Source organism: Chionomys nivalis, chromosome 24, assembly GCF_950005125.1.
Source record: "Chionomys nivalis chromosome 24, mChiNiv1.1, whole genome shotgun sequence".
In the NCBI taxonomy this organism is placed as follows: Eukaryota; Metazoa; Chordata; class Mammalia; order Rodentia; family Cricetidae; genus Chionomys; species Chionomys nivalis.
Window position 1 is genome coordinate 23,860,816 of NC_080109.1, and position 9,944 is coordinate 23,870,759.

Consider the following 9,944-nt stretch of genomic DNA (forward strand, 5'->3'; position numbering starts at 1 on the left):
AGGCTTCCTTTTCGGAGGCTCCTGGGCACTCTCCACTTTTTGGCCTTTCCAGTTCTTAGAGGCTGCCCACATTCCTGTTCCTGCCTCCCGCTCTGTGTCAAAGGCCAGCACCACTGACCCTGTGTGTCTGGTGCTAAATCCTGGACTCTGCATGCTTCTGCCCCCCTCTTTTAACTCCCACAGGTGGTTGGGGGCAGTTTCCCCAACCACTTCTCAAAATCCTTCATTGCATCTTCCCAGTCTCTCTCATGACATAGAAGTTATAATATTTTCTGCCACATTCCCCCAAAGTCAGAGGTGATATGGTGACAGGTTCTGGAGCTTAGAACTAGGGTATCTTTAAGGGAATATTCTTCCACTTCCCATAGTCCCAGTCTTAATAGTTTTCACTTTTGTATCTGATCAAAATGGAGTAATACTTATATTATTCCATTGTTCCTCATTAGACCCTTGGAGTATGCTTTCACAAACATGATTTGTCAATTATTCTTAGGGAATCTCATGATCCCCTCTAACCATGAGGCCATGTACTTACCTCTTTTAATATCTCCTCCCTGGACACACCATCACCCAGAGAAATAATTTATCTGACTTTTGATTTTGAGCTAAAAACAATGAATGTTAATTCATAGGCTCATAAACAAGTACTCTGGCACCTGTTCTCCAAAATGGGTTCTCTGGACCAAGTCCAGAAGGGCACTTATACCATGAGCTTCTAATGAACAGTTGGGGGTATCTCTGCTTCTCTGCTAGAGAATCACCGTTCTAATCCCTTAATCTTATAAACATGTCTTTCACCTTACTTGGTAGAAGAAAGCTATAGATGTGGCTGAGGTTGAAGACCTTGAGGTGGGAACCATGCCTTGACTTGTGCCTCCTGGGAAATAAGTGTCTTTCAAATGAGAGACGTTTTCCCAGCTGTAGAGAGTCAAGAGAGGGAACAGCACTGGGTGGAAGAGGGTGAGTTTGACACGATCCAGCCGACAAGGCAAAGGGCTGCAGTCTGCCCTGTCCCCTGTCATTAGCCTAACAAACTCCCGTCAGGCCATGCTAAGCCTTACACGGCGGTAACGTGTCACAGCTGCCATAGAAATTTCACACAATGTACATCCTTTTTTTTTTTTCCATGTTGATGATCTAAGCCTCAAAGTTAATGTAACTCCAAGTCATTAGTGGATTAGTAACGCCCTCCTCCAGATCATTAGCCCACACATAATGGGGACCCCCACAGGAACACAAAGAAGTAGATGGGAATTAGTTCTCCATCCCTGCCTGTTCTGCTAGAGATGACCCTGGGCAGGCTTTATCTCTCCAAGGGGGAGGGTGTTCCCCATCTCTCCCCTCCACTGAGGCAGCTGTCTGTCTCCCACATCCCACTCTGCCCACAGATCTCGCTCCTCTTTGGTTCATGTACACACAGAGACACACAAATATAGGCGGAGACATATGCATAGGCTCTAGTTTTCTGCTGATAACCTCAGGGTTGGTGAGCTTGTTGCCTGTCCTGAGGGCTTTATTATATTGTAAAATGACAGATTTAAGAAGGAAAGGTTAAGTCAGCATCTTCGAGCTTGAAGAGAAGACTTACATTAGGTATTTTTTTCTACAGAATTCCAAAAGCTTGGTGGGCTGGTAAGTCTGTGAAGATGTCAGTGCATTCCAGGCAAAGGGAGTAATTTCAAAATAGACAGTCCTTTTGCCTTGTTGAAAGCATTTCATCTTTCATCCTGTATATAAAACCCTAGTGGTAGGCTGTGGGGACAGAGATGGAAAATACTCCTTAACACTTAGACTTAAAAAAACAAACAAAAACATAAAATAAATTATACCTGAGAAAGAGACTGGAGTAGGTTACTTTGTCTTTAGCTCTGTGTGTGTGTGTGTGTGCGTGTGTGTGTTGTGAAATAGCTACATTTATTATATGTATATATTATTATATTAAAAGGATTATGACTGAACTTCACTCTAACGTGCAAAATATAAATAAAAAGGTATAGACTTCAGTAGAAATCTCAGACAAATTTGATCATAAAATTTTAAGTGGCAGATGTAGGTAGTTAAAACAAAGGAAAATATTCAGACAAGGAGTGAAACTTGCCTGGAGTTGATGTGTGACAGTTATATTGTGCCTCAAGAAGTCCATGAAGGTCATATTCACAGGGACACTTCACAGTGAGTCTGCAGAATAACCAAAGTCAAAGAAGAGGCACAAGGGAGAGCAGGACAAATATCAGCAGAATGGCGGCCTACAGCGGGCTCAACAGCAACAAGGGAGACAAAACCATTCTAAGCCCAGCAGAGCTCTCTTTGAAGTGTGAGTGACATTAACACACTTTTAAACAGGAAGAGCCCAAGAGCCATTGTTACAGTTCCAACAGACATTCAGGGAAGGACCTTACAAAGAGGGACTGCAGAGAAAAAGGCAAGAAAATGATTCCCAAGAATAAAGAGGAGCAAAGACCATAACAAGCTTGGGTGCAAATGTCTTCAGGTAAAAGTAACCCTAGTGTTCAATTCGTGAAGGTTAAAGAAAAGTCACGGAAGTAAAACACTAAAGGAAGGCAGCACATGCATCTGAAATGAACAACATCGCAAGTCGTGTCAAATTAGGCTCAATGGTCTCCCTTGCAAAAATGACAATTACTAGCTGTTTTCAAAACCGTTTCTGGAACCTAGTCGCTTTTAGCACCAACTAATTTCTTTTTATATTTCACTCAAAGCTTCAGTGCTTGTGTTTTCTATGAACCCAGTTCTCTAACCATGACATCTCGCTGCAAACCAAGGGCATGTAAGAACCTAAGCCAAGAGGGACACACCCGAACACTCCCGGACTTTTGCTCTTCCCAATTCCATCTCCATTTAATTCCCATGAGTGCCGAGATGGCTGCCCTGGCATCCATTTAAGTGGCTGTATATTTTGTCTAAAATGCTCTGAAATCATCTGAAGTTATTATGTAAATACCCAAATCTGCTCATTATGTTGTTACAGGGAGGGGAGGCTCAACAGTCCCCCTGCTGATGCTATTTCTTAGGATGAGATCATTAGAAAAGGATTAGTGGTGTAATGTCTGAGGGGCTTAAACAATAATTTGACTTTTTCAGATGGGCACGAAGTAATTTAAAATAAGTTCCGGCCTTTTTCTGATGATAGGCCTTGATTCACTCATAGTTGCCTTTAATGAAATGTTAATTTGGGGCTAGACAAATGGCTCAGTACTAAAGAACATTTGCACCTCATTCGGGGTACCCGAGTTTCATTCCCAGCACCCATTTGAGGCAGTTCACAGCTCCCCGTAACTCCAGCTCTAGGGCATCCAAGGCCACCTTTCTGCTTCCTTGGTGACCTGCAGGTATGTGGCAGACACTCACACAGATATGCACACATATACAAAAACAAAAACACATCTTTTTTTAAAAAGATGTGGCAAATTTTAATGTTGTTTAACAGAGTATATCCTTAGTAAATGGTAGCTTGTTGTAGGAAGCCATTTGTTTGCTTCCTGGCTGCCCGGCAGCTCAGACCCAAAATAACCACACAGAAACTATTAATTAAATCATATTTGGCCCATTAGCTCTAGCTTCTTATTGACTAACTCTTGCATATTAATTTAACCCATTTCCATTAATCTATGTATCACTATGAGGCTGTGGCTTACCAGGTAAAGTTCTGAAATCTGTCTCTGGGGCTACATAGCTTCTCTCTGCCTCTGTCTCCTTTCTTCCAGCATTCAGTTTAGTTTTCCCGCCTAACTAAGTTCTACCTTGCTATAGGCCAAGCCAGGTTCTTTATTCATTAACCAATAAAAACAACACACAGAAGGATCTCCCATACCATTTTTCCTTTTCAGTTTAAACAAAAAGGAAGGCTTTAACTTTAACATAGTAAAATTACATACAACAAAACAGGTATCAAGCAAGAATTATAGTTACAATATTTATATCTACCTTATCTTTTATCACAACTAAGGAAAACTATAATTATAACTACATATTCTTCAACTCCATCAAAGACTCCAGAAGGATATAATATTAACTAAGTAAACAGGAAGTACATTGTAAGCAACTTCCAAAATTCTAGAATTGATGGAGACATCTCCCTACATGGACAGTCACCCAATGTTCTTCTATATCATTGGGGCATTCACCTTTAGCCTACAGGCCCATAACATCTAAAAGACTTTTTCTTTCATACACTGGTATCTGCCTCTATTTCCTCTCACTGCCTCTCTCTCCAATATTCTCAAAGGGTTTGAATTAGTTATCATCACTGCTAAGATTGGTACTTAGACAAAAGTGATGGGCATCTGCATTGTATAGACCTTGGAGATCCCAAGGTGAACAACTCATATGTCATCAAGATCTCCCCACCTACATCACAAATCTGAAAATTATAAACATCTCTACTGTAAGAGAACCATGGGCAAAATGAATGGTGTAAGAGACAGAATCTTGACTGAAGTAGTTGAAAAATAAATCTAAAGCGTTGGTGTCTTCAAGCAGGCTTGAATGACAGATGGGTTAAGAAATGGGGAAAAGGGCATCCCAGGCAGAGGAAGTATGCGAACCTGGAGCCATGTGTGGCTGTGTGAGATCTGAGGAGTGCTGATGGCTTTATGGCTTGATTGTGAAGACCTGGGTAAAAGTCAACTGAAATTCAGGCTGAGCAATTGGATTGGGGTTCAATCCAACTTGTTTAATTAGAACAAAACTTGCAACTTTTATGAAGAATTTAAACCCAATTTAAATGAGGGTCAAGAGGAAACTTGAAGCAAGAGATGGCTGTGTCTGTTTATTAAAAACATGATTTCAGGAGAGCATGGTCAAAGTTATTTCAGAGATTACAGGTCAAGGAGAGAACAGTGTGGAGGCTGTAGCCACTGTCTAGACAGGCTGTAAGAATGATCAGAATCAGTTTGGGCTATCTGCCAAATACACAAGAAGAAACTTCATGAGATAGATAATCATATCTAACTTGAGGAGTCAAGTGAGCCATTTCATTGCCATCTGAGAGAAAAGTGTAAACTAGAGAGCACAGTTTGTTGAAAATGATAAGTTCTATTCAGCAAATTTCACATTTGAGATGCTTATCGTATCCCAGCAGGGGAAATGGAGATAGATAGTAGTCAACTTAAATTACAGCAGCAATATTTGATGGGATAAAAATTAGGTAGGATGAAAAGTAAAACTGTGGATATAATATAGTGTATTTGAGTTTTGAAAAACAGAAGCTAAACCCACAAAGTACAGAGAAGCAAAGTTACCCAAAGATTTGTAAAAACCAAACAAAATAAAAAACCAACTAAAACGTGTAGTGAGACCACTCCCATAGACAAGAGCTCACGATACACTCTGCTATGGCTCCTGAGGGGGCTAACAGTAAACATGCAAAGACTCCTGAATTTTCCCAACATTTATATAACTAAAAATTACCTGAGGAACGTTCCATGCTCATCTACTAAGCCATGGCCAGCTAAAAATTCATTTTCTGAATTCTCTAACTTTCTTCAATAGCCTCCATCTACCTGGAAGCCCTAGCAAAAAGGATGGGATAAGCCAGGAACAAAGAAGACAAAGTAGTGTGTTGGGAAGCCAGATTCCCAAAGTTCATCCAGGTAAAGGTGGATTTAGCTCAGTTGGTAGAGGGCTTGCTAGCATTCAAGAAGTCCTGGGTTCAGGCAATTACATAAACTAACCAAGATAGTCCATGCCTATGATCTCAGTATTAAAGGGGTACAGGCAGGAGAATCAGAAGTTCAAGGTCGTCTTCAGCTGTATTTTGAGTTTGGGGGCAACCTGGGCTATATAAGACCCTGTCTCAAAAAAAAAAATGTACGTGGTACATTTACACAATGAAGTACTACATGCAGAAAAAAATATTGACATATTGGAATTTTCAAGCAAAGGGATAGATCTAGAAAACATCATATTGAGTGAGGTAACCAACACCTCAAAAGACAAATATTATATGTACTCACTCATAAGTGACTTTTAGACATAAAGCAAAGAAAAACAAGCCTACAATTCACAACCACAGAGACCCTAGACAACAATGAGGACCCTCATTGGATCTAATCTATGGGAAGTAGAAAAAGACAAGATCTCCTGAGTAAACCGGGAGCACGGGGACCACAGAAGAGGATAGAAAGAAAGGAGAGGGGAAAGAAGGGGAGCAGAGAAAAATATATAGCCCAATAAAAAACAGTTTTTAAAAAAGCTGGATGCAGTAGTGAGTACCTATGGCCCCGGCACTCTTAAGACAGCATGGGAGGCAGAGACAGGACCACTGGCCAAAAGCCTGTGTCGAGCTGGAAGCAAGAAAGACCAGGAGCCGTGGAAGCTGAGAACAGATTCCTGCAAGGTTGTCCTCTGACATCCGGGTGCGCACTGTGGCGTGCACGCTCCTCCGTTCATACACACTCATTCACTAATTTAAATCTTCTAGGGAAATATTTACAGAAAAAAAAGAGTGTTTTTTCCCTTCCCCATATATTGCCATGGTTGGAGACCTGGCTGAAAGGGACACATTCTTTTGTTTTTCTGTTGACTTTGGTTTTGAGGGGAGAAAATTGGCTTTGGTTTGGGCTTTAGCTGGTTTCGGTTTGCTTAGGGTTCTGTTGTTGCTTGGTTTTATTGTTGTTTGGTTTGCATTAGGTTGGATTGGGGCTTTGTTTTCTTTCATTTTTTTCTGTGGTGTGGGTGACACTCAAGTCTTCACCACACACACACACACACACACACACACACACACACACACACTAGGCAAGTGCTATATATACCACTGAGCTACACACTCTTGGGCCAAGAATGGAAGTAGCTTCTACAGAAAAGGACACAGGGGTTGCTTGGATTTAACAGGTAGCTTCCCCCCCCCCCCCCCCCCCGGAAGTCAGCAGATGCAGGAACTCCACAATCTCCAAGCAGGGCAGAGCCTCAGCTTCTCCACTCCCAGTCTGCAGCAGCCCAGCTTGGCTGCCGGGCAGTGAGAAAGAAAGGCAGCAGCTCCGATCCTCTTCTCGGGTAGAGGGTAGGTAATTAAGACACAGATATGCAAATGGACCCCAGTCCAGAGGCAGTTCACTGTAGAAGAATTAGGCAAATGTAAAAGCGATTAGCTAGGGACGCTACGTAATTGAATAAACAATGGAAAGTTTGGCCCTGGGGCACAGGGACTGGCCGCGGAGAGCCTCGGTGAGGAGAGGGTGTGTGTGAACAGCACTTGAGTGGTGCTAATGGGTAATTACAATTGAGCCTGCTTCTTCCACCTTGCTTGTTACAGCCAGCCCCTAAGGGACAACCAGAGGGCAAAGCTTAGTTAGCAGTTAATAAGCCACTGAATTCAAGGGAGCAGGGAAATTGCATTTTTGGGTTTTTTTTCCCCTAACACTTTCCCTCATGCTGGCTTCCCTCTCCTGGCTCCACAGATGTGAGATCACCCTCTTTCTTCTCTTTTACAGGGATCCTGGGAACTTGGGCAATAACATGCCCAGCATCTTGGAAGAGAGGATTTGCCAGTTTGATATTTCTTAAGACCCAGCAGTCTGGGGATATAGTTCAGTTGCTTTTTTAGTATGTAAATGTACCTCATAAAAGTGGTCACTGTGGTTCATCCCTGGTAAGGAGACAGGAAAATCCAAAGTTCAAGTGCCATTAACAGCTATATAGAAAACATTAGGCCAACCTGGGACACACAAAACCTTGACTCAAAGAATTGGGGGCAGGGGTGGAGCTTGCTCAGTAAATCAATGTATAAAACACTTGCCAGTAAAGTGTGAAGACCACAGTTTGTATCCCCCAAGCCCACATAAAAACCAGGCAGTGGTTGCTTGCGATCTTAGCACTCACGGGAGGCAGAGACATAAGATCCTGGAGCAAGCTGGCTGTCTAGGCTAGTCGGTATTGGTGAACTCGGGGTTTATTGAGATGCTGTCTCAATAAACAAAGTGGAAAGCAATCAAGGAAGACAATGTCAGCTTCAGTTCTCACACCTACCACACACACACGTGTGAATATAATATACATACATGCACATACATCAAACGCATGTTTTTTTTTTAAGACACTGCTTATGTAAGGAGGGAGGAAAGACAAGACTTGTTAACCTAAGCTCTGTCTTGTAAAACATGCTTGTATCTACTTACTCTGCGTTAGTTAGATCAGGGAGTGAGCGAGGGTGGGGATATTCACTGATTGGTATTTGAAGCGATGGCATGAAATTTGTCATTGTGTAATATATATATATATACATATATACATGTTTTAAAATATCACTGAATCCTATAGATTAGTCAGTGCATGAAAAATAAAACTAAAAGTTAATTCATTCAAAACTTTAAAAATGAAAATAAATGCTCTGGAGAATCCGAAGTTGTAAAAGAACGGAGAGCCCTCTCGACCATATTAAGCATATCTAGCTGTTCACTGATCTGCAGGAAGACACCAGCTCTCCCCATCTCAGCCCGTTTTTGATTGTCACAACCCTGGTTTGTCTCGTGGTAGTCACAGGACAGCCAGTAGTCCCTGGAGCACCAATCAATCACTTGCAGAGAGTGAACGTGGATTACTTCAGGTGCCAAGAACCCAGAATGGACTTGATTTCCAGCCCCAAACTTAAGCCATCCCCACGTTACTAGCCACTACCCTAGGATCCTGTTTGGGGGAGAGAGAGAAGAATTAGCTATCGGACCCTGTACGTGGGCCAGGAAGAGATGAAAGGGGAGTGAAGAGAACAACCCAAGAAGCTTTGGGAGAGGAAAAGAAAATAATTAGCCATGCAGCTCTCATGCCATGAAAGCAAAGCAGAGGAGAGGGGAAAGGCAGTTAGCAGAGCAGGACGTGACCATGCACAAGTTGGGCAGCCAGGAAGGGCAACAGCTGCCTGTTCTCTGTGCGTAGCACCCAGACTGAGCACGTGTCCCTCACATGTCCAGTGCAAGGCCTGACAAGCTTAGCTGTCAGGTGACAATACAAATGCCCAGGCTTGCCTCTCAGTGGCAGGGCAAGGCTCCACAAGAAATCCCATCTGTCTCTGGACTGCTTTGCAAAGCCAGTAAATAAGTGGGTCCCACTGGATACGGACCATCTAAAGTTACAAGCGCCTGCGTGGGCTGGCTCTGTGGCCTGAGCCACACAGCTGTCCTGTCCTGACCTAGACAGACGCATTCCCTGATGAATTTTGTCTTGATATCTCAAACAGATGGTTCCACGGCAGAGTAAGCAAGGTTCCAAATCGGACAGCGGGACTCTGGAGACGGGAAAACATAGAGGTTGTTTGGAGTTTTGCCTCTCGAAAAGAAAAAAACTCAGAAGAGGTGAAATAAACACAATATGTCCTCAGAGCCCTCGGTGCCAGATGGCCAGGTCATTCCTGTTGGTGCTCCAGGTGGCATGTTCAGAGAGGCTGGCCATTCTGTCCATCCTGAGGCGCCCGCAAGGACTTTTCCTGAGTTGCAACTGTTCTGGGCCATTAATTTTTCCTAACCTTGAGGATTCCAAAGCCTTGAAACACTCCTAGCACACCATAAAGTTCTTCCCATCTCCTCAGTTAGCTATGGGAGCTGGTGGCTCTCTTGAAACTATGACTCTTACCCATCGGCCGTAAGGTGGGGTGACCCGTGTGTAGACTGTTCCCTGTGAATGAGTTCACAGACTCAGCAAAGATGGAAAGCACCTGCCAAGTCAGTCTACCCCAACAATTCCTGACCCCGGCTGCAGGAAGGTTACCAGGAGAGTTTTGAAGGCACGATCTGCTATACCTGGCTCCCAGCAGAATTATGGGTCTGAGATCCTAAAAGGAGCTGGCTGCTGTTGCCGCTCTTGCTCCTCCTGCTTCCTCTTCCTCTTCCTTCTTCATCTTTGTTCCTTAGATTCCATGATTTCTATGTTCAGGAGCTAGTGAGGATGGCAGACAAGAGAGTGTAATCCTAATCTCATCCTCCTCCCCATGC